Genomic DNA, 20574 nt, shown 5'->3' with positions numbered 1-20574 from the left:
TTGATAAAATACAATGTCCGTTCTCTTCCTGTGCCTTATCATCTCATATAGGTTTCTCTGACTGCTGTGTTTTCTGTAAATTGTCAGTTACATCAGGAGCCTTGACCAGTCTTGGATTGAATTTTCTATGACTGTATCCAGAGCAAATTCTAGGAAACGGGATGCATTTGTTTTCTATTGTTTTAATGAACCACAAGCCATAAACTCGTTAATATTAAACAACACAAATTTTGTATCTAATATTACTTAATGTTTGAATACTTCCTAAGGGCCCATGGGACTAAATTCCAGGTGCTGGAAGGGCTGGTTCCTTTGACACAGTTGAATGAGAACCTTTTTCTGTTGTCTAGCTTCTATAGGCTTCTCCCAGTCCTCAGTTCATGCCCTCTTTCCACCCTCAAAGATAACAGGGGCCAGTTGAAAAACCACTAAGCACTCTGACCATAGAGCAAAGCTCTGTGATTTCCTTAGGCTTCTGACTTCCCTAAGCTCATGTTAATACTGTCAACTGGACAGGATCTAGAATTATCTAGGAGATGAGCTGCTCGGGATACTCCTGAGATATTACCTACAGTATGGCAGCCTCCTGGAAACTCTGTGTGGAGGTTATCTGAATTAGGTTAATTGAGGTAGCAAGATCCATCTTAACTGTGAGTGGCACCATCTCATGGGCTGATATCTTGGACTACAGAAGATGGAGAAAGCAAGTTGCACACCAGCATTCAGTGCGCCATGCTTCTTTAATACAGATACAATGTTACAAGCTGCCTCAACCTCCTGCTGCCAAGACTGTCCCCGCCATCGTCAGCTAGCCTTTTCATCTGTGAGCCAAAGTAAACTCCTCATTCCTTGAGCTATTTCTGTTTTGTGTTTCAGTTGTAGCAATGAGGCAAGCAACCAATGCAGCTAATTTAGCCCAACCTCGCCCTTCTGCCTTCTGTGCTCACCAGCTCACACAATTCTACCTGCAACTTTAACCCCCCTTAGCTAAGAACAGTAGCAACTTAACAAGTTTTGCCATAGGGTGTGGCTACCTTTGGGATGGGGGAATTTTTCTGTTTGCTACCTGGACTGTTTTTCTACCAATATGTGCATAGCATTCTCGCTATGATGTTATCAGCTGGTGCTGGTCTCTGTTAGAAGGAGTCACCATTTTACTGGAAGTTAAAACAGATAATAGCCTGGTCCCATTAAATTATATTAATTTCTATCGAGAAAATTTCCATTTCCTTCCTTATTTACTTGCTTTAAGTTACATTTTACAGGGAAATGTAAACTTCTTTATTCACTGGTAGTCAGAAGACTGAGTGGAGGTAGAGAGATCAGTAGTTCAAGGTCATCTTCAGCTATACACTGAGTTCCAGGCCAACCAGAGCTATGTGAAACTCTGTCTCTCCCAGTTATTTTGCAGGTTTGATTTAGTGAAGTGTGCATACAAAGCAGCTTCAGAACCCTTAATCTATCCCCAACCAGACATTATGACTAATAAACACAACTGAAATTTTGTCAGCCCTGAAAAGTCTAGAAACATCATCTCCTGGCAAAGTACAAACACTGGGGCTTCAATCACTGGAACACTAGTGTGTTGTCATGACACCTACCCACGATGATAGTCGACTTCAGCGTCTCCTTGTCCTCTCTAGTTCTTTCATTCCATGCCATTTTAAAAGTCATCTTTTGTTTTGCAGATTTGTAAACTATGTGCACGCTTTGGTTTTATTATTGCTCTCTGTTTCCTAGTAACAGTTGAAAACTGAAATCTCAGCAAGCTCCTGTCAATTCTGGGTGGGCCTCTCACACAGTCACTGCTTCCTTGCTTTAAGGACATCACATACTCTCCCCAACCTATTTCACAAAGACGTGAGATCTCAGACTCCCACATCAGCTTTCTATTACAGTCAGAGCCATCAGGTGTGTGTCTCAAACATCCCGCCCTGCTATTTCTGGGATGGAGCTAAATGACAAAATTGGCAACGGGTACTTTTTCCCATTCCTTTTTATAATCATGTGCCAGCCTATGGGTGAGAACCGATCTTGGAGAGCCACAACGCTGATTTACTGGCCATGTTCCTCTTATTCTTATTTCTGGCATTTATAGACACAGCTCTGCCAATATGGCCCCAGATGAGGCATTCAAATCCTGTCAGAGAGGCCACAGGCTGGTGGATGTGTATGTGTCTCAGCAGTAGCAGGAAGGACTTGCAATAAAGGGAAAAAGAAGAAATCAAAGAAGAGAAAAGATAGAGAAATAAGTAAAGCCCAAGAAAGATAAACTTGTTCCAACAACAGAGTAAACCCTGGTAGTAGTAGTTTAGTTTTTATCTCCATCTCTGTCATAGCCACAAACACACCACAACCTTGCCAACTTCCCAGTTCTTCTTAGTGGTTCCTCATAGGATCATATGTCCTATGCTTTAGTTTTCTAGTCTTCTTCCTGCTATGTCTTTTAAAAAATACTTAGTGGTGTAAGTTGATTAAATAATATGAGGTGGTTGGCTTCTGATTGCATAAACATGGCAGAGTCTGGTGGTAATAAACGTCTGTCTACCTTTAGAGTGTCTCCTTCAGAGACTGTCTCAGAGATTCATCAATATTTTGCACCAGATTCCTCTGAAATGGTTGCATCTTTAAGTATAATAGGCAGTTGAGCGTAGGACTAAGATAGCATTTGCAGGGAAGACCTGAAGCCTAACCTTCCTCCTAATAAAACATAAAGAGGTATTTATTAGCAAATATATAAAATATGTGTTTTAAACAACCTGCTGATTTCTCCCCTGTTAAAATGGTAAAATTTCAGTTTCTTTATGTATCAAGAGAGGCAAAGAGCTCTCGCTGGAGTGAATCCCTCACTCAAGGGTGGCAGAGAACCCTCAACATCAAGGGACCACAGACATGAGCGTGACCCCAATTCTCTTAGTTGAAACCAATACAGGGTAGGGTCTGGTGTTTGGCCAGATATCAAGATATCTGGAAAGTTCCAAGCGAAGTGGATCTGGACGCTGGCCTTGAGGCCTGGGAGCTGTGGTTTTAAGGAAGAGCACTGCCTTGCTCCTGTGTTCTTCTTGCTGCGTCAGCATCAGCCAGATTTTTAAGGCTGTCAGCACATCTGAGTCTTGAAGTGAAGCCAAGTGCTATTTTAGTAAGCACTCACGTGGCAATCTCTTCCTGAAGCAGTTTTAATGGTAGGCAGGAATTAGATTTGGACCAAGCAGGAAATGATATTAGGCAATACAAAGACGGCATGAGAATGTGGACTTGATGGGGGTGTAAGGCTTTGGGCTATTTTCCTCACCGCTAGACATTCGGTTTCTAAAATCTTGCCTGGGAAGACGTACCCATTCAACAAATGCTTTGAAGTGAAAGAATTTATTCATGCTCAATGGAGATGTTCTGTAGCTGAACAGTGATGTGACTTTCCGTGGGTTTAGTTGAAAGAGATCGTAAGTTGGAAATACCACTGGTAGAAAATGCATTTGTTTTACGGAATACACTGAGTATCACAGCTTAGCACCTGCTCGCCCTTTGATTACAAGACTGAGATCTGTTGCTCACTGCTCTACCCAGCAACCCTCTGTACCCAGACGAAGAGGAGCCCATAGGAGTGTGATCAGCATCACATATTTTAAAAGCCAACATATTTATTAGCCGAACCGTGTAGAGATGATAATCTTGTGTGGTTACCTTTGGAAATGTAGTGGTTGGGTTGGAGTGGGATTAAAAAACTGCTAAAGTTGGGTCTGCTCCCATACCAGCTTTGAAATTGTTAGAATATGCTTTCTCAACTGGGATGGGCGGGCCTAACAGGCAATACTGCTTAATGACAAGTTTAAGGAATGAAAAAGAAATCTTAGGTTTTCTTTCTAGAAGACATAAATGGTTTTATATTCATAGGGTACAAGTCCATCTTGAGGGGAGGAAGTCAATAATGAAAGAACTGTTAGGGAATTAGACCTTTTAAATACAATATCTTTTGGGAATTTCATACATGTATGCACTGTATTTGTTCACAGTCACCTCCCATTCTCTCCCACTCCTCCCAAATACCTTCCAACTCCTCCCCATGCCCTCCAACTCCTCCCCGATACCGTCCAACTCCTCCCAGATATCTTCAACCCACTCAGCAAATTCATATCCACCCTACCTCTGTTATTTTATTTTTTCTTTTTAATAACTCACCCCATATAATTCCAGGTACTCACATGTACACGGATGTTAAACCATCATTGAAATCTAGTCCACCTGCTGGGGTCCACAGCCCTAATAAAAACGGACTCTTCCTGTCCTGCCTGAAGATCATTGCCTGGAACAGCTCTGCAGCTAAGGGGTGGGTGCTTCTATGCTCCTCCCCATCCATGCGGAAATGTTGGTTGGCTTGGTCTCCTGTAGGCCATTTGCAGGCAAGTGCACCTGCTGTAAGTTCAGTATGGGAGTCCTATTGTGCCCAGACCACACGGTTTCACCTAGACATCCCAATCTCCGACTCTCGCAATCTTTCTGCCTTCTCTCCATGATGCTCCTTAGGTCCACGTGTTAGGGTGTTAGAATTTCCCGGCTGTGCTTTTCCCTATAGAGGGTCACTTTTAACACCTATGCATTGAACAGTCTTGATAGGTTTTCAGATTTTGAAATGTAATAAAACAGCAGTAGCAGAGGAAGATATGGAACTTTTTAAAAATACTAGACCTGGATGGAGGTGGGGGTTCCTTGGACTTCCCACAGGACAGGGAACCCTGATTGCTTTTCGGGCTGGGGGGAGACTTAATTGGGGGAGGGGGAGGGAAATGGGAGGCGGTGGCGGGGAAGAGACAGAAATCTTTAATAAATAAATAAATTAATAAAAAATATATAAATCTTGTTATTCATTCCTTGGGAATTTCACATCTTGTACCCCTATCCCATTCATTTCCAAGTCCTTCCATGTAGAGCCTTCACCCTTGTAGCCTCCCCATCCAAAAGAAAGTCATGGAGATCCTGCAGCTAATGTTCTGCAGGATGGGTCCCTTCACACATGCCCAAGGAGGCCACCTCTCCTGCGTTTGTGGGGTGCCAGGCCAGCTCTCAGCTCTTTAATTGTGGCGCCTGAGGTGTGGGACAGTTTTCCTAGGGCCATGGAAAGTTGGGGCCAGCTCTTCCTTGCCTATGCTATTGGGGTATGAGGGGGCACTCTCTTGCTGAGGTGGTTGGCAAGGAGTGGGACCATGGATACAGACATGGCCCTTGGCTGTAGCTTGGGCCTGGACATTTGTCACCATGGTCCTCTAATGTATGGTACTGATGACAGTTTGGCCCTTAGATGTCAACATGGCCTTAGGTGGTGGCTCAGACCACAGATATCCATATGGCCTTTGATGGTACCCTAGATCATGGACATCAACACAGACACCAGCTATGGTAGGGACATGGCCCTTGGCTGGAGCAAAGGCCCAGGCATCACACGGCTCCAAGTGGCAGCCTGGGACTCCCATATCAGCCTGTTCCTTACCACCATCAACAACATCTTCAGTTCTGCTTCTCCTCACAGTGCACAACCTATTCAGCTCCCCTTTTTTAAGTTTCTCCTGGTCTTTGTAGATGGAGACTGATCTTTTGTTCCTGACTGCCCAGACCCAAATAATCACACAGAAACTATATTAATTATAGCACAGTTTGGCCAAAGTCTCAGGCATATCACTAGATAGCCCTTATATTTTAAGTTAACCCATTTCTATTACTTTATATTTTACCATGAGGCTTGTGGCTTGTTGCCTCTTGCTTCTTGGACAGTTACATGGTGCCTGCCTCCTTCAGCAGCTACTTAGGGTCCCCCTGTCTCTGCCTACTTTATCTCTTCCAGCCTGGCTATATTCTGTCCTGACATAGGCCAAAGCAGCTTTATTCACAACCAACAAAAGCCACACATATGCAGAAGGGCAACCTACATCAGTTCATTGTAGTGGCGTCCGTCTGCCCAGGGTGTTTGGCATGGACCAGTCCTATGGCTGTCTGGATCTGTGGCTGGCTTTAGGTGCTAAGATGGAACTTCTTAACCACACAGGCAACACTCTTCATCTTGTTTTTTTGTTTGTTTTCTTTTTTTGTCTCTTATCTAATACAACCTGGCCATAGTTTTCCTTCCCTACACCCCTCCCAGTCCCTTCCCCAAGCCTTCACAGCCCTGTCTTGCTCTAGCCTCTTCATCTTTTCCATTTTTGAGTGTTTACAGATGTCCCTCCCTTAGCTAATAATAACTTTCCTACCCTTGTGTCCCCCTCTCCCATCCTTTGGATTCCTCTAGGCTGTCATCTCCATAGCTGCTGTCCCAAAGCCAGAGGTGCTCACCTCTCTTAGCTCTCAGAGCCCCTGTGCCCTGCTTCTTGACTCAGGGCTTCTTATCTTCTATCTTATCTCCTCATAAGTCTTCTTCCTCTCCTGTCTCCTCAGATTGTCAGCCATGCAGATCTACTTTTTCCTTCACCAGATGTCAAATTGGTTGAGCTAAAGCATTTGTGTATCATTTCCTGTTCTAATTGAGTCCAGTATACCATTCACATTTCCCCAAATACGTAACTGCAAGAAAATCAGGGATGTGTGCTGTACAAAAGGATGCCTGGGAATTGCTCATTAATTTGAATATTGAAACACTAACAATAAAAGCTACCCGGTCCCTAAGCATTGTGCAAAGCTTGTTCTCTACATTATATTCATCAATCCTTTTTATTACTCGGCGTGCGGATGGTGGTTCATACTGTTAGCTTCATTTCACAAATGAACAAGCTGTGGTCCTGATATTAATTCCATCTCCCAAACAAAACTGCTCAATATCATATCTTACATTGGCCTGTTAATCTCCAGCTGTATGCACACTGCCAGGTGAACTGGCACAAAAGCATACAGATGGGATCACCCCTTCCAGGAGTTCCAAAAGCCAAAAGACACACACACACACACACACACACACACACACACACACACACACACACACACAGAGTAGCATGAATGATGGCAAGGATATGGAGATACACAATCTCCAGTGTGGTACCAGGGAGAGTGTAAAATGGTATGAGCACATGAGCACTTTGAGAAAGATTGGTTTTTACACGTAGATATAATATGGCCTAAGAATTACAGTGTAAAGCATCTGCTAAGATAGTTCAAACTGATACCCAACCAATAACTCACAAATGTTCGCCGAAGCATCATTTGGAGAACAAGCAGAAACCACCAAAAAATGTCTATCAACTGACAAGGAGGAAAGGAAAATATTTCCCATCCCTGCAATGGAATGCTAGCTAGCAGTAAGGGGGAATAAAACAATGGCCTATTCCAAAATATGAGTACACCTCAAAAACATTATGCCAAGGAAAAGAAGCTAGACATAAAATTCCACGTACTGTATGGCTTCATTTATATGTAATGTCATGAGAAGCAAATCTAGAGAGACATAGAGTAGATTAGTGTTGCCCAAGGCTTAGTGTAGGGATGGGAACCGACGGCAGAGGCATTCAAGGGATGATATTGAGGCGATGGAAATGCTCTAAAATTGGATTGTGGAGACAGCTTCAAAATGACCAACTGACTGAAAATCACTGACTTGTACACTCAACGTAGGTGAATCTTAGAGAATGCAAATATAACCTTAACAAGGTCCTTTTCAAAAGAGTGGCAGCCTGGAAACAATGCTCCCAGAGACATTGGCTCAGCAGTCTGTGCCTTGGGATCCTCCCGGTCACTTCTGAATACCTGTTCTGAGATGTGCACTGGGCAGGGAGAGCTGGCATGTTCAAGAGGAGGCCAGTGAAAGACGCTGGGTTTGCCTGCCCTTTGTGTAACACTACTAAAAGAATAGGCTGACAGTTTTCTGTGGCTATCACAGACCAAGATTCAGGAAGGATTTCTCGGGGGAGACAAGATAGAGTTTTTACATAGGATACATTTGGGAATCCACACAAACTGCACAAGCAGTGACTGCTCTTTACTGGGGAGAAGAAATGGGGATGCCCACAATGATGGGTAATGAACACAACACAGAAGGAGACGACCAACATGACACTCTGGGTCTCTGTCACAGCTTTGGGTTCTATCAGCCATATGCTAGGTCATTGCAACTTCATGTAGACTTTCTTTCTTTGGTCACTCAGGCTGATTAGGGACTTTCTGCTTTCCACACTTGCTACCTCCTAGTTAACATAAAGCTTGTGTATCAGAACTCTGTGGGGTGGGGGAGGAAGGGAGCCAAAAAGATTTTGACAGACAGGAAATAACACTGTAAGTTTTGGCACTTCAATGGATCAGAACTGTGACTGCTCACTCATAAGGTTGCTTAACGTGAGTTAGAAAGCGAAGGTTACTGTATCTGAAGTACCCCATGTTTTCTAGCTGCCAACAGAAATGGGTGGATAGGCAATCTTTGCTCCATACCATTCTGAAGTGACTAAGTGAAGGGAAGTGGCTAACAAAGCACACAGGAAACAGATGAGTCTAAGTCTTACTGACAAATCAACCAAGACCTACTTATCCTTAAGAACTTCCCCCAAAGCACGTATTTCTATTTCTGTGAGAAGATGTTTCTTGATTCCCATGGTTCTTCAGAAACTCCTCATCTTTGCTTTCCTCAGTAACTGTAGCAGGTTACATTGAGTGCTTGGGCATACTGACCATGCATATACACTCCAGGATCAGGCAGCACTAACTAGAGCATTGGCTCAAACCTTAGTCCTCAGCAACCCTTAGGAGATGAAGGTGATTACTGTTTCTAAATTGAGGATCCATATGCATGCATCATTCAAAAGAAGCCAGGTTATAACTTCGGAGACAGATGCTGAAAACCTCAGTGGTCTCAAATAATGAAGATTTATTTATTTCTCACCTAAGACAAGCCCAGGGGTTTATCAGGACAGTCACTCAGTAGCACAGGATGAAGGAATGCTCACCATTTGACATACTCTGCTGCTCTCTAGTGTCCTGGATTTGGAGGATGACATTTCCACACCCACTTATAACTGATTATGTTGGTGAATTATGAGCAATTCAGTCAACTAGGAGAAGGTGCTTAAGAGCTCCAGCATGCCTAGCCTTCCTCTCCCTCTCCCTCTTCCTCTCTCTCTCCCTCTCCCTCTCTCTCCTACCAGTTTGCACAGCCAGGGCCAATATTTGAGCAGCGTTTTGACTGCAAACCTCTCCCATACTCCCTGACTCAGGAGTACTTTTCTCTATTATGGCAGAGGAGACATCTTAGTCACAAGGAACCATATTCCAGCTCCTAAATGAACCCAAGTGGGACTGAAGGGTCAGCAAGCTACAATCCAATGCTATCCTTATTGGCCTTTGAGAAAGCAGCCAGGCCAGCACGGAGCTTGTGCACATGTCTGCACATTAAAGATTCTTCTTAAACTGGGGTCGTTGGCTCTGGCCTGTAATCCCAGCACAGGCAGTGCAGAAGAACCGTGAGTTAAGTGTTTAAGGAGAGCCTGGCCTAAAGCCCGAGATCCTATCTCAAAACGACAACAGTTGCAACAGCCCCCAAGCCCAGAAAACCTTCTTCTTCAAGACTGTGAGGTGGGGTGGTAGACAGATGGGAAGCTCTCTTGCAGAAGACTCCAGCTTCGTCCAGCTCACACATCGGGGCAGCTCCTAACTGTTTGTAACTTCAGTTTCAAGTGATCCAACACCCACCTTTGACTTCAACAGGTAATGTGGTCAAGTGCCTAAGTCCACATACACACACACACACACACACACACACACACACACACACACACACACTAATTAAAAGTAAAAGTAAAATCAATTAAAGCAGAATGTTTGTGGGGGAATTGAAGTACATAGACCTCACAGAATCATAGGGAAAAATATGATCATGTCGTGACTAGCTATTCATGTCAATTTGGACAAACCTAGGCCCCTTGAATCATCTTCCCAAACCATAGTGTGGACTTGGATGGTATTAAAATGAAGTCTTTCCCACTTAAATGGGGTTGAACTCTATTCAGGATGATGTACAAGAATAAGATTGCCATCTAAACTACCACAAGTTATAGCTGTTGCTAGGAGCTGGTGCCCACCTTCTAGGGGGATACAATGAGGATTTGGGTGGTTTGGACCTTTGCAAAAGAAGTCCATGGGGAGAAGAAAAAAGACTCAAAAGTTCCTTTAAGTCGCTCCACATGTATAGCAGATGCAGAAAGGATTTAGTTATAAAAACCAATGGCAGCGCATCGTCCTGCAGCCGGAACGTGTAAGCAACCTTTAAAGAGACATTGGAGGAGAATTTATCGATTGTTTGAAGGGGAGAAAATGAGAGATGGATAATAAAGTGCAAGTCGCTACATCCCCTGTCCTGGGTGAAAAATGGGAGCCCCTGATTCTTGAGCCATTGTTGATAAAGGAGCACACTCATTTATCTTAAAGAGACACAGAAAAGAAAATAAGTGAAATATGATTAGGCCTCTGCCAAGAGTTTGGATTAAATCCCTACCATGGCAGTCCCTGCTGCTAGGTGAATGCTTCCCACTAGTAAAGCCCGATTAAGATGCTGGCACTAGTGATGCTAAAAATGCATGCTGTGAAAATCCCTTCCAAAATAGATTCCATCCCCAGGGCTCACGCCCCAAGGGACCTGCTTGTTCTGTCTTCCCTCTGGTTTCGTTAGGAAAAGTTGTCAGTTGCACAAGGCAGTGTCTTTCATGAGGCTTCAAGCTCTGGCTTCAAAGGGCCCAGTGCCTTTTTGATACTTGCAAGGAAGGTTTCCAGGGAGGAGTTCATAAACACAGAAGCTTCTGCCTGCACTGGAGCAGGCTACCAATTAACTTGGTCTCCTCGTCAAGCGTTAGTGTCCAAATTGGTCTTCCAAAGATGGCGTTAGAAGTACTCCTAGTCTCTCAGCCGAGCCACCAATTTCCATGCTCGTGTTTGAAGAAATGGTTGTCCAATGGTGACAATGACTGCTACATCCCTGCTTTTGCTCCTAAGCCCAGATGATCTTTACATTTCACACACGAGTTCCTGACAGGGTGGAGTTGTTGGATATTGCTTGGGGTATCACTGATCCCTTGCAGAATCCAGTGTTGTCTTCCCAGCAGACAAACATATGACATGACTTCTTTGCTCCTCTTGTAACCAGCATCAGACAACCAAAGGTAGGAAATATTACAAAATAAAACGAGGCAGAGGAGTGTAAGCATTGCATGGGTGTGCTCAGGGAATGGGTATGATTCAGATGAGAGATCTAGAAGGTTTGTTTTTGTTGCTTGTTGTTTTGCTTTTGCTTTGTTTTGTTTTTGGAAAAACCCAATTGAAAAGAGAAAGACAGCTCCTGGAAGATCTGCACAATGGGATCACTGTAAGGACGCCGGCAATGGCTGGGATGAAGTGACTTCCATCATATGATGTCTATCCTAAGGTAAAGAAGAAGAGGCGATACACTCAGAGGTGGGAAGAGATAAGTTCACAGCATATTAGAGCGGATGCTTCCATGGAGTCTGGGTCTGTGTTCTTCATGTAACCAGAAACCAGGTGCACAATAAACATGTGAACTCACACAACGATAAAGCTGAGATTTACACTTTAATATAGGTAGACTCTAATGAGATGTTCATGATCACACAGAGCCGCAGAGTTCACCCCTAAAGCAGCTCTCTAAAACGTGTTGATAACAATAGATTCTGTGATTTTGTTTAACTTAAATAACTGTTTTGGAAGGCTCTCTCTCTACTTCTTCTTTTCTAAATAAATTTATAAAACCAATAGGCCAGACCACAGGTTTCAGAATTAGAGTGCTCCAGTTTGAAGTCCAGATACCTACAATTAAGAGCTGTAGACTTTTCCTGACCTTCCCTGTGTTATCAGATGGCTATCACAACCTCCTTCTTTGAGAACTATGTAGGTCATCTGCTTAGCAGGCTACCTGGAGCAGTGCAAATGTCCCTAGCAAGCCTTGTACTGAATCATTCATCCTCCAGCTCCTCCATCTACATCCTTCTTGATTGTTTTCACTTGCTTCTCTGACTTCTTTGGACCACACACCACTTAGCACTTATGTGTTTCAATGTGTGCTAAGATTTGCAGAAGAGGAGGAAAGGGAGGCTGCTGATGGAGCTGCCAGTGTCAAGATGATGGAAAGGGAAAGTGATAAGGGACAAGCCCAAGGAGTATGCTAGAAAATTTGTGTTTGATGGTTCGCAGGATTATTTCCCAGTCCATTTTAAAGCCAGCAACCCAGGAGTAGAGGACAGCAGGAAAACTGCCTGAAGGTTCGCTAAAATTGAGGCTGCTTTGTTCCCTGGGCCTCCCAGCCCATTAGTGATTTCACTTGAAAATAAGCTATCAAGTAGTAAGGGACTAGAACCAATTAATGGGATCTAATTTGCTCTTTAGCCCCTTCAATTGTTATGGCGCATATTTCCCACACCCACAACCTATCCCTTCACATGGAAAATGGAAACCCTTAAAAATTTGAGTGGTTTTGGGGACCCAGGGTTAGGATAATTCTCTGATCAAGAAAGACAGCCAGCTAGGCAACATTGGATGTTAAAATCTACATCCCACTGAGAACCAGTTTTTAGGCTGTATTTACAGATAAAGAGTAATTTAAGTGAACATGCAGTTACAGCTCCAGACATTTGGGCAGATTTTATTCTGTGTTAGTCAGGAGAAATATGTTCCAAAAAGTCTCTGTGATTATAGTTAATGAAATTTCATTCTTTCATAGTATTGTTGATGTATGAATAGATTTTAATTGTTCTCACTACAAAAAGACCTGTGTAGCAATATAGATGCTGATTAACTTGATTTAGCTATTCTACAGTGAATCAATATGGCAAATACTGAAGCATCCTACTCTAAACTATATATACATACATATATTATATACATATATATGTATAATGTCATTAAAATGCATAAATTTATCAAAAACCATGTTGAATAGATCTGAGGTTTTTTCTCCAGTGAGATTATCATGTTAGACTGAGCAAATGTGATTGTTCTCCCTTGTGTGGGCCTCACTCAATCAGTGGATGTCCTGAAGAGAATGTAAAGGCATTCCCTTCTGTAACACAGAATTATATTGGAGCATGGCCTTCTTCTGGATGTCAGGACTTTAGATTTGTCCTAGAGATGTATCACGGCCCCTTTGAGATGCCAGAGTGACAACTTCAGACTCTGAAACTAGTCATCCTCCATAGTCATATAAGTCAGTTCTCCAAAATAAATATATCTATTCATGGACTCACAGATACCATCTATCTATCTGTCTGTCTATCTGTCTGTCTATCTATCTGTCTATCAATCTATCAATCTATCTATCTATCTATCTATCTATCTATCTATCTATCTATCTAACATCTATCTATCACCTATCTACCTACCTATCATCATCCATTACTCTATGCTATTCTATTCTATGCTGTTCTGTTCTGTTTCTCTGGGGAAATATTAACAAAACTCTAGAGAGCCTGCTCCCCACAAGTAGTTTCTAGAAAGAGAACCATGTAACCTTGAGCTAAGGCTTCCAGAAAAGATTTAAACATCTTAGACAATCTCATCACCTACTGAACACCCTTGAAGTTGTGCAACCAATGCCATTCTTGTGGGACCAATAGTCCTTATTATTGCATCCTGTACATCACTGCGTTTCCACATGGAGGAGACCTATTGGGAGTTCTTAAGCACAGGTCCAGAGCCTTTTTCCAGACTCTCCAGATTATAAAACAGCCAGACACAAGTGAACCATGACTAAGAGAGTCAGAGTAATCTTGACCTTGCCTGAAGGAGTGTTTGCCACAACACATCAACTGCTTAATGCACTGTAATCCCAGGCATAGTTTGGTAGGAGTTTATCGTAACTTCATCCATCTGTTCTTAGTTTGTATCGCACACACCTACAAAAGGTCACAAGAGATTTGCTCTCATTTTATTAATTGCTCAGACACATTAAGACTTCCTATCCCTACATTCTGAATATCTTGACCATGTCAGACAATTTAACAAGAAAACAGTCTTCCCATTCTCATGCGTAAATGGTGGCAGAAAGTGAAATACATAAAGTTAGGAGAGAAGATGAAACCTGTCTCAGTTCCTGCTTTAAAACAGAAGAGATCGAGTTAGCAGAGGGTGGAAGGAAAGAAAGTCTCCTTAGAGGATCCTCTGCTTCCCTGGCTGAAGGAGCATCAGGTGTCACACTGCAGTGACCCCTTTATATACGTATAGACAGCTTTCCACCTGAAAAACATAAGCCCACAGCTTAGTCCCAAAGGTAACATGACAGCCACCCTTCATTTACCTCACCAGCATTTTCAATTCTGGACCGAATCCTATTATTCAGGATATATGAATTGGCCCCTGGGACAATTTTCAGCAATAATTATTCAGAATTGAAATCTAATTTAACCAAGAAGACCCCAGGAAATTACAAGCCCAGGTAAAAGGAAGCTCCTGTGACAGAAATGGCTTTGTTATTCATTCCATGCAGATGGTGCTGGGGAAACTCTCAAATCATTTTCTTTAAAAAAAATGTTTTATCACTTAAGGCACCTTTTTTTTTTATATATCATACAATGCCTTGTAATGGGCAAGGCCTAACAAAGAAGCATCTTCTGCTATGACTGGTATATGTATGAGAATGTGGGCATGTCAGAGAAACACACACAAAAAGCCATTTCAGAGCAGTGGAGTGAAAGGAGCACATGAATAGCTTGAGAAAATTCACATTTGAACAGGTATGCAGAGGGTACCTTCGGGGATGTCTCAATAGTTTCTTTCTGAACTTCAGTTTTTAAAAGGGCATCTGGGTTGCTGCAGTGGCCGCTTCAGCATCCAAAGGGCCTTTGCTCAAATGCCAGTTGGATGCCTTACTCCTTAAGTGACCCTGGGCAAACCAGCTCCTCCTTTTAACTTTGGTTTCTTTCATTTATAAGTAGGAATATGTATTAATTTTCCTGACATGGTGCAAGGTGATTTGTGGGGGTGTCAAAAATGTAACTTCTTTTCTAAGAAAAATATAGATATTTGGTCTTGGCATATTATTCTGTTTTTTAAATGACCTAAAATTAAAGATTCTCTTTTCTAAGGATTTATTTGATTTTTAACTTTGTGTGTGTGTGTGTATCTATGTTTGTATGTGAGTATGTGCACACAAGTGTGGTTGCCCTCAAGGGCCAGAAGAGGGCACCAGACCCCCTGGGATGAGTGAGCCCACAGGGTGCTGGGAACTGAATTTATATTCTTTATAAGCTCAATCTCAGCCCCTGCACCATCTCTCCAGCTCCAAGGTGGAGATTTCTGCAGCTAGGCTGATCTCAAGTTTCCCTGTTCTTTAATGACATTGACTATGAGTTCTTCGGTCATTGTGGATGAAGCCAATAGAGTTATTTCCCATAGGTCCAAACGTAATATATTGGCTTCATCTGAGTGAGTTCCTCTGTTTATTACAAAGACCTGGTTTCTATTATGTCCGTCTCAGACCCCGGGAAGGATTCAAAACATGTCCTTCTGCATCAGCGCATGCACTCTTCAGTTCTTGACACCTCAAGCATCCTGGCTGAGCCAGCCATTCTACGTGGTGGCAGGGAGTTGCCTCTCTTGCCTGCTTGGTTCTGTGCATAGATAGTTGCTCTGAGTTCTGGTCCAAAGATGGAAGGAAAGTGCAAGTGAGAAGACCCCACACCAGACGCTATTGCTTACACTGGCAAGGGAGAGCAGGGGGAAATCGCCAGTTAAATAGAGAGAATAGCATTCGACTCTTGTCCAGGCATCACAGAAATGGTTTTCATTACGTGGCAAGGCACCAAGGTAGTTACAGAAGTAACTTAAGACGTGTGACACTTCCTCTTGGACTTTTCCCGACTTCGGTATGCATTAGTACTGACCGCTGCACACATAAGCCAGACTTTCTAAGGTGACCATGGAATAGAGCCAAACTTTAAAGGTCATGACACAAGCCCACCCTGGCATGCTAAACCACTCTACTGCTGAACTTGTAGAAAGCTCAAACATACTCTCATGGGGGAGTTCTGAGTAATGTGGAGTAGAAGTTGCTGCTGTCTCTGTGAGAGCTGGTCCAGCAGGGAGTCAAAAGAAAACAACCCAGACTTTATTCTAAAGAGAAAAGCTAGAAAAGTTTCAGCAATTCATAAAGGAAAAGAGCAGAAATCCAGGCCCATGTGCAAAACACAGAGAAGCAAGCTCCATGCTACACTGGCCTATCCCCACCTCCCAGCTGCAGTCCTCTGATGTCGGAAAGGTTCGCAGAAGTTCCTTCTGAAAGGTAAGTTGGGTAAATTTGAGCTATCCTATGCTCAGGTGGAGCCCACAGCTCCTGTAGGCCTCAAATACAGCTTCAGCTTATGGCGAAGCTGGGATTCCTCTGGCAGACCAGTCTGTAGCAGTAAGAGAAGAATCTTACCATCTATGCTACGTGACTTGTATGGCAGTAGATGAGCCGTATCTTGAGAGACTTTTCTGTTAAAAAGTTTCCTCAGAGGTCTGAGACTAGAGAGCATCCACAGGTCGGGACCTTTAAGTGGGCCTGTTAAAGCCCTTAGGGGTGAGAAGGCCCAGAGAGACCATTGTGGAGTGTAGGAAAACCAAAGAGTACAGGTGACCAGAGATTGGGATCAAACAGAAAGTAGGACATTTCTGAATTCATTTTTCGAGCTGGATTCACTTATAATCAGTGAGTACAGTGGCCTAGTTTTAGATACTGTTCATTAAAATGAAGAACTAGTGGGTTCCTGGAGTGATATATGCTTTGGCTGGTGTAGGTGGCCACATCTGTCTTAGACTTACCCAGGACCCCATCCAACGTGGACATGTACTAGTTTCTTATTGGAGAGGCAGATGGATAAGGAGTGAATAGAGTTCATAAATGTCTAGAGTTGATATGTAAAAGCACAGAAATCATTCCACATTTTCTTTCGTGAATCTGGAACTCAAAACAAAGCACTTAATTTGGGAACAGACTAGATCCAGTTCAAAGACCCCCAAAGCAGGGATTTGGGAGACTATTCCTATAGCTGGAGTCCAAACTGAGCCCATGGGTCATGTGAGGACAAAACATTGCATGGCAGCTGTGAAGATGGTGTGAGGAACACACACAAACTTGTACCAAATTTTCTAGAACTATTTTAGAAAAGTTCTTTGACTAAAGGGTTTAAGTCAGGTAAGCCATCCTGTTCCAAGTTTCTGAGGCCATAAACTGTACTTGCTAATCAAAGAGGTAAGGGTAAATCTGTATCTTAGTCATTTTGTACGGCTATGATAAGATACCATGACCAAGGCAACTTATAGAAGAAGAGTTTAATTTGGAGCTCACAGTACCAGAGAGTTAAGAGTCCATGACCAACATGGTGGGGAGCATGGCAGCAGGCACAGAGGCACAGTGCTGGAGGAGTAGCTGGGAGCTTACTTCTTAAGACGCAACCACAGGCATGGAGAACTAACTGGGAATGGTGTTGGTTTTTGAAACCTAAACTCACCCCCAGTAACACTCCTCCTCCAATGAGACCATACTTCTCAGCCCAGTGTTTCTCCTCCTCTGGGGTTTGACCCTGTTGGGGTTGAATGACCCTTTCATAGGGGTAATATTTTAGATATCCTGCATATCACATGTTTACATTATGATTCATAACAGTAGCAGCATTTCAGCTATGAAAAAATGTTATGGTTGGGGCTCATCACAACATGAGAAACTATAATAAAGGATCACAGCATTCACAGGGCAAAGAACCACTGTGTTAGTCCCTTTCAAACAGTTGCACCAACAAGGGAGCGAGTATCCAAATATATGAGCCGTTAGCAGTCATTCTCGCTCAAACCACCAAAGTCGGGCATATTGGTACACACCAGTAATCCCAGCTCTTAAAAGGATGAGACAGGAGGATTCTGAGTTTGAAGTCTGCCTTGCATGAATAAATAGTGAGACTTTGTTTCCAAAATTTAACATCAATAAACAATGACAAGACAAACTATTGTGGGTTGTCCAAAGAGCCAGAACAGGCTGACTAGATGAAAGTCATGAGAGTGGATATTTGTGGGGTTGAAGAGATGTCTTAGCTATTATGGTTCTCATGCTCCTGCAGAGGACCCAGGTTTGGTTCCCAGCACTCATGTCAGACAGTGCACAACAGCCCATACATGACTCCAGATCCAGGGAGATCTGATACCTCCAACCTCTGTGGCCATTGCATTCAAGTGCACACCCATGCGCAGACATGTAATTAAATAAAATAAATCTTTGTTAAAAAAATGGATTCTCATGATTTAGCTGGAACAGATCCTAGCAAAGGGTCCCCTTACATCAAATGAGAGAATAACCAGGAGTAAGACTCCCAGCAAAAACTGCTCCTAGCAGCTATATATATATGACTATAAGATTGAAAAGCATTATTTGTGATATCAATACTACAGCAAAACAAATTATTTTAGGAAATATTTTTCACCCTTAATATTATGTATGCTAGTACTGGTTATGCCCATTTAACTCTGTGCTGAGAAAATCACCTCCTATTCCTTGCACATCCCTGCTTCTGGTACTCCATGACCCAGTAATATCACTTTTTCTGTCTTCCTGATTCAACTGTATTTCCACAGCATCAAGAGGGTACCAGGAACCTGGACAACCATGAAAGGCTCCTTCACTCACTGACTGCACAGGTCTAGTCTACTGGATCTCAGCAGGGATGACTGTGCCCACAAAGGTGACAGGGGGACAGGCAGAGAGGAGCAACCAATGGACAGAGAAGGGTTGCAATATAACATACCAGAAGGAACAAGGGTGTGTCCCATGCTACAGGAATCTGAGACAAAATATTGCAAAGGTTCTGTGGCTAGGAATCCCCATCTTAGATATATCTAATCCGAAGGACCCCACTCTAACTTACTTTCTTACATACAGGAGAGAAATTGACAAAGGAAGGTAAGCACTTCTGTAAAGTGCTTCATGATGTTGCTTTTTTTTCCTCCATACTTCTTAAGATTACACAGAGAGGACAAGAAGATGCTCTACATCCTCTTCATACACACACTCACAGAATTTAACTTCAGAAGAGATCTTCATTCTAAAGAGAAAACCAAGTTCCTTATTTTTTAACCAGACTCCAGACTCTGGTTCAAGTTTCTGGCTTCACTATAAATGTACTTACAGAGGAAAATTGGGCCTGCTCCTTAGGGAAAAATTCATGGAAATTATTTTATGCATGGATTCAATTACTATCTGATGCTAGTAGTTTAAAACAATGAGGATAAAGCATGAGAAAAGACTAACACTCTATAACTTCACCCAGATGATAGTCTGAGTGCCCTGCATATGGCACTGGCTACCACCCTGAGACCAAGGTGGGTGACTAGGATATTTTGTTGTCGTTCAGGAGGTTAATGTTTGTAAATTTCCGGAGGAACCCAGGTCACAGTGGGCTTTGAGCTGCTGTGCTGACTTCCTTGCTCCTTAGCATCAGAGCACAGCCCCTCAGCCTTTGGTGACATCACATCACTCTATTAACCATCCCTAGCAGTGGACTCCAACATCCTTTGGGCTTGATCTTTGTACTTCTTCCCTCATCCTAGCACTAGAACCTAACATCAGGTCTCTCAGGTGTCTTGTTGGTTGACAGGCCAGGCAGTAGCCTCCATGTGTTCATTTCAATGTCTCATCAAGCAAATGGAGGTGTCTGGGTAAGGAACTGGGGGAGGAGAGAGCTTCTCCTAAGAGGTCCTGAGATACTAACTATCGCCCACAGTCCTGGAAGGTGGCCCCTATGGGTAGAGGCGGTGAATGGTCAGAGTAATGGAAGCTGGTGTTCCTTATGCATTTGCTTGCACAGGTCCAGGGAAACAGGAGAGGGGATGCGGGTTCCTGTTCAGTTGTGCTTATGTCTCTCAAAGGTTTCCATGAAGCCTGCCTTCTCATCAGCTCGGTTTCATAACTGGCCCCCAGAAAGGGGAATTCAGTCCATGTTAGAAGCTTATCCACTTCTTCCCCCGAGTCTTGCACAAGTATTGTGATGACTTTACTCCTTTAATGCAGGCCAAAAAAAAAAAAAAACCAAACTCATGCAGACGAAGTGAAATGGTAACCCAAACTAAAGCTTACCTGCTCATGGGATAACCTGAGATAATATCAGTAAGCTTTTTTTTTGGGGGGGGGTAATTTATTAAAAATAAAGCAGGCAAAATCCAAGAGCTTTCAATTGTGGTTTTATCTTGAAAAATTAGTATCTATTGAGAAAACCCAAATTCTTACATGATGACATCCTGACTGAGGCTCTATAACCACTTCCCTTCTTATGCTCAGGACTTCTCTCTGGGTTCAGAAGATCATGTCTACTCCATATGGGGTTGCTCTACTCACCCCCTCCACCACACACACACTTCAATATTTATTCTCTCACCACGTTGCATTTGAATCTCCATCTTTATGTGTTAGATTAGGCAAGAATAGCTTATTTTTAAACAAAGAGGGCTTTAAGGTATAGAAATGAAAGTGTTATGGTAGAATTCCAAATTCCCATGCTCTAGATGAGAGAAGAATGTGTGTTTTTGTTGCTGACGTTCCCCATGCATCGATCTTGTGAGCATTATCACAATCTCCCCTTAATGATGAAC

At 43.0% G+C, this 20574-nt stretch overlaps 1 protein-coding gene across 2 annotated transcripts in view; it reads right to left on the bottom strand.

The window, feature by feature from the left end:
* Window positions 1-20574, bottom strand: part of Sgcd (sarcoglycan delta) — a 526086-nt gene that overhangs the window by 208666 nt on the left and 296846 nt on the right. The gene's annotated exons all lie outside the window — the stretch shown is intronic.

Source organism: Microtus pennsylvanicus, chromosome 11 (genome assembly GCF_037038515.1).
Source record: "Microtus pennsylvanicus isolate mMicPen1 chromosome 11, mMicPen1.hap1, whole genome shotgun sequence".
NCBI classification, from domain to species: Eukaryota; Metazoa; Chordata; class Mammalia; order Rodentia; family Cricetidae; genus Microtus; species Microtus pennsylvanicus.
This window is presented reverse-complemented; position numbering and strand designations above follow the sequence as displayed.